The sequence below is a fragment of the Nomascus leucogenys genome, chromosome 5, assembly GCF_006542625.1.
Source record: "Nomascus leucogenys isolate Asia chromosome 5, Asia_NLE_v1, whole genome shotgun sequence".
Lineage (NCBI taxonomy): Eukaryota > Metazoa > Chordata > Mammalia > Primates > Hylobatidae > Nomascus > Nomascus leucogenys.
Genome location: NC_044385.1, coordinates 7,470,096 through 7,475,273, shown reverse-complemented (window position 1 = coordinate 7,475,273; position 5,178 = coordinate 7,470,096). Strand labels below are relative to the sequence as shown.

General features: G+C 38.2%; 1 long non-coding RNA gene across 1 annotated transcript; it reads right to left on the bottom strand.

The window, feature by feature from the left end:
* Nucleotides 1-696: 696 nt before the first annotated feature.
* LOC101179620 lies at nt 697-4,959 on the bottom strand. The gene is made up of 2 exons (XR_178255.2): nt 4,900-4,959; nt 697-1,142 (listed from the first exon to the last, which is right to left on the bottom strand). It is a non-coding gene; the product is annotated as an uncharacterized LOC101179620 (long non-coding RNA).
* Nucleotides 4,960-5,178: the final 219 nt, after the last annotated feature.

Sequence of the window (5,178 nt, the reverse complement as noted above, 5' to 3'; positions counted from 1 at the left end):
AAGATCACACCAGTGCACTCCAGCCTGGGCGACCGAGTGAGGCTCTGTCTCAAAAATAAATAAATAAATAAACAAAAAATAAATAACAGTAAAAAAACCAAATAGCTGGGCACAATTGCACACACTTGCGGTCTCAGCTACTTGGGAGGCTGAAGTGGATCCATGACTGTATCACTGCACTCCAGCCTGGGCAACAGAGTGAGCCCCTGCCCCCACCCCACAAAAAAAAAGAGGCCAAAATCAAAACTCGTAGGATGAGTGCCAGTGTTCAATGACAATAACATTGCCTTCTTCTAAGAAACTCTGCCCTACCATGCTCTTGGTAATATATTTGGTGGGAAAACGAGGACATCAAAGAGTCTGGGTTGCAAAACCATTCTGAAGAATTGGATTCTGAATGGGAGGAAACTTTCGGAAACTTTTCATTTGTATCTCTCATATTTTCCTTTTTAATGAGTATGCAAGAATGAAATATGACAGAATTGTTTAAATATGTTCTAAAAAAGCTCTTTCAATAAGGCTAAGATAAAAATTCTGAATAATACAAAGGCACTGTGTTGGTTTAATTGGCAGTGGTTTGGGGACTTTTATCCCCTTTTTTATGATGGTGCATGATATAATGGTTGATTTATGTTGATGCATCTTTGATGTGATGAAAAACAGAAGCATTCCAATGAGTCATTTCTCTCTCCATTGTACAAAGGCATTTGGTCTTACTTTTATATTGTATTTTCTTTGCTTTAGAAAAAAGCTGGGGCTTGGAATACAAGATCCAGATTAGCAGTTAAACAAATGGCTCTTTAAAGTATTACCAACCCATGAACAAGTGATCCTGGACATTCAAATGAAGCTTGGGATTACTTAGAGCGTTTTAACTTATTAGCTAGGGCCAGGTTTCAGCAGGCCACTGAGTCTGGCAAACATGAGCACGTGGAGATGCTTTCATGGGTCCCAAAGAAGTCTTGTATACTTGGAGTTGCAGTTAACTTTAGATCCTAAGAAGTGGGAAGCATGGTCATACTCTCGAGATGGATTTAAAATGTCTTGAGACATTTTAAAGTTATACAAGTGTTCCACAGCAGGTAAGTAGTTTCAAAACCTTCTATGCAGCATTCAGGGTATTCCAAGTCCTTTGCTTGATGCTGGATAGAGAAAGACAGATTAAACAGCAGTCCAAACAGAGAAACAGGCACTATTATTTATCGAAAATAAATAATAGTGATATAGTGCGTCTATGATGCTAAGATGAAGGAATGCCAAGAGCTCATTGGGAAGGATTTCCAAGGCCAAAAATATGTGCTAAATCCTCATGATCTATGAGGAAACAGGGAAATTATTGTTTTAACCAGAAAAAAGTCATTTTATTTCAGTACGTTTTCCTGCATTCTTTAGTTACCCAAGTTGAATGTTAACTTGCCTAGTGAAGGTTTTTGCTTTGGTGAAAGTGATTTCCATTTGGAAATGTGTCTGTATTTTAAAGAAGCTGGCTTCCCTATGTGAAATATAAGACCTTAAAAAATCTATTTCATTTAACCTTGGAAACTAACTAATCTATAATCTCAAACATCTATTGGATAAGAAACAAGTATACTATTTCTTTTAAATGTTAAATTGAGGCCAATTCATTAAGTTAACTCTTCCCCAGGCATCACCCCCAACTCAGTCTTGTAAATGTGAAGTGGCTGTTAATGTCTGTGAAGTCAAATGCCTAGATAACGCTTGCTTCCCTATTTGAAGCTATTCTTTAAATTCTGGAACTCCCATGAAGACCACACACTATTAAAAAAGTGATAATTCTCCAATCCGGATCCGTTCACTAGGATCTTACTCATGGAATGCCTCTCGATTTACTGTATCTTACATGTTTCTCTTTCAATTTTTAATTTTTATGAATTAAAAATTGTAATCTGTTTGTATTTTCTCTCAATATATTATTTAATTATTTATAAGGCCTCTAATGCAACTCTTTTAGATCATATACGTACACTTGAGTTCCCTTCTATTTAGTTTAGTAGCTATTCATACAACAACCATCTATTAAGCATATACCACGGGCAGGGACAGTGCTCAGCGCTATATAAGGAGCCTTGTCTAAGTAAGGTGAAGAACATGGGCTTCGGAGTCAGCCATACATTAATTTGAACCCTAACTTCTACCAATTGCTAGGTATAAGGCTGGATTTACCAAGTAGCTAATAAGGCAAATATTTTCTCCCACTCTGACTTTTTTTTTTTTATTCTTTTAACAGTGTCTTTCAAAGAGCAGAAGTTTTTAATTTTGATGAAATGTAACTAATTTGTCCATTTATGGATCATGTTTTTGGTGTCATATGTAAGGAATCTTTGCCTAACACAGGGTCATAAACATTTTCTTCTTCGTTTAGTTCTAGATGTCCTATCGTGTTAGTTTTATATTTAGGCCTGTGAACACTTTTGAGTTAATTTTTGTGTTTGGATTGAAGTTTCAGTTTTTTTGTTTTTTTTTTTTTGGCTCATGGATATCAAATTGTTCTAGCATCACTTGCTGAAAAGACTATACTTTCTTCATTGAATTATCATTGTATCTTTGTTAAAAATCAGTTGTCAATGGATGTGAGTCTATTTCTTCCAACCCATGAACAAGATATATCTCACCATTAAATTAGATCTTCCTGAATTTCTCTGTCATATTTGAAGTTTTCACTGTACAGAGCTTTCAAATATTTTGTTAAATTTATTCTTATTTCATCTTTTTTATGCCATTGTAAATACTACTGATTTTAACATTCTAGTTTCTGATTATTGCTACTATATAGAAATATAATTAATTTTAGTACAACTTTTTTGAGATATAATTCACACATCATAATGTTCATCTTTTAAAGTATAATGAAGATCTAACACTTGTGAAAATTATCAAAATCATTTTTTTTTCAAAACTCTGGAAATTAACCAAAGTCTTGCAACAATGGAAGGGCTTTTCCCTGAGAAGAGGCTCTGCCCAGAGGAGTTTATCACAGGTAGACAGAAAGCAGAGGAATCCTGGTCCTTGCCTTGGAGCCAAGGTAATATCTGCCGGCAGTTTTAGTCTTTGTTTACCCTGATGCTCTTCTTCCCAGAGAATGAGGAGAGACTAAAGAGATCTGTCAGAAGCTGAAATTTCAATGATCCACATTTTGGACCAATTGAACCCACATAAAAGCTACTGGTACCAATAAGGGAGTGTTGCAAGCCTATAAACCTGAACTTCAATCCATACACAACAATTAACTCAAAATAAGTCATAGACCTAAATATACAACCAACACAATAACACTTCTAGAACTAAACACAGAAAAAAAATTCTGTAACCTTGGGTTAGGCAAAGATTTCTTAGGTTTGACAGACATGTCAGTTTAGCTATTGGTAGAATAGACAACTCGGAGTGTGCTGTGAAGACCCAGTCTTTGATAGACATGCCACAGTGTGTAAATCCCATTTGGACTTTGAGTTTGGACTTACAATACCCTACTCTAACCTAGGACTTTAGTCTTTTTCTACATTCTATCATTTCTCTGAAATTGCTGATTGCAGAGAGTTTATAGGAGCTTCTCCTGGTTAATTTGTTGGCCGCTAATTCTTTTTTTTTTTTTTTCCCTGAGACGGAGTCTCATTCTGTCACCCAGGCTGGAGTACAGTGGCACAATCTTGGTTCACTGCAACCTCCGGCTCCCAGTTTCAAGCAATTCTCGTGCCTCAGCCTCCCAAGTAGTTGGGATGACAGGTGCCCACCACCAGGCCCTGCTTATTTTTGTATTTTTAATAGAGACAGGGTTTCGCTATGGCTGGTCTCGAACTCCTGACCTCAGGTGATCCACCCACCTCGGCCTCCCAAAGTGCTGGGATTACAGACTTGAGCCATTGTGCCTGGCCCGTTATCTGCTAATTTTTTTTGTTTGTTTGTTTTTGAGACAGAGTCTTGCTCCGTCGCCCAGGCTGGAGTGCAGTGGTGCAATCTCGGCTCACTGCAAGCTCCGCCTCCTGGGTTCACCCCATTCTCCTGCCTCAGCCTCCCGAGTAGCTGGGACTACAGGCACCCGCCACCATGCCCGGCTAATTTTTTTTTTTTTTTGTATTTTTTTTTTAGTAGAGATGGGGTTTCACCTTGTTAGCCAGGATGGTCTCGAACTCCTGATCTCATGATCCGCCTGCCTCGGCCTCCCAAAGTGCTGGGATTACAGGCGTGAGCCACCGCGCCCGGCTGTTACCTGCTAATTCTTTATAGGCAGTATTTCCTTTCCCTTGGTGTATTTATAATATAATCCTTGAATTTATGTATTATTTTACCCCCCAGAACTCTGGAGGTGAGAACAAGTGAGCCTCATGATGAGATTATTGTGGGAACTTTCCGGAGCAAAAGAAAAAAAACCAGGTTATTACTATTTCCCTGAGTCGGTGGTGCAATTTTTAATCCTACAATGACAAGAATGTTAGAAAGTCATGTGGAAAAGCTTTGAATGTGTGATACCCTCAGGTGTGGTCACCGGAGAAAACTTTAGACCTTTGAATCTTGAAGTCATTTTATGAACAGCAAATTGATAAAGTTCAATCTGTTTTTGCTTAGCGTGTACAGCAGTTCGCACACAGGCCATTTGATGGTCCTGACTTTTTGCCTGTAAATATAATATTAGAAACTTGTGCTTCAAATAGGTGGTGGGTGTTGATGCCAGATACAGTGGGAAAATGAGGTCTGACTATAGATAATATAATGTAGAATATATAATATAGAATACATGTTGTTTGCACCCACAGATTTTGTGTTAGCAAGACCTGCCTAAGAATCCCATGAGATCAATCCTAACTGGCACATGTTCTCCCAGGAAGCATCACGTCTTCTAGTCTCTGTTCTATTTATTTGGTTGCCTGGATATCATATACTCACAGTTAAAGTGGGTAAAGATGTCAGATGTTGTCCCTTCCTTGTTTGCTGATCAGAACCACCAGCTCTCGGCTGGTTTGTTATGCATAAATACTGCTTAGACATACAGCTTACATGCAGGTTTTCAGTCCTTGGAGCCTAAATCTAAGCATACAGACCTGGAGCTTTCCATTTTGGGGATATTGTTTCCTCAGTCAGTAATGAGGGAGCTCAGAATTCAGAGCTTTAGGCTTCGACTCGTAGGCAAAACCCACCAAGAGTTTTAAAAGGACCCTAGATTAC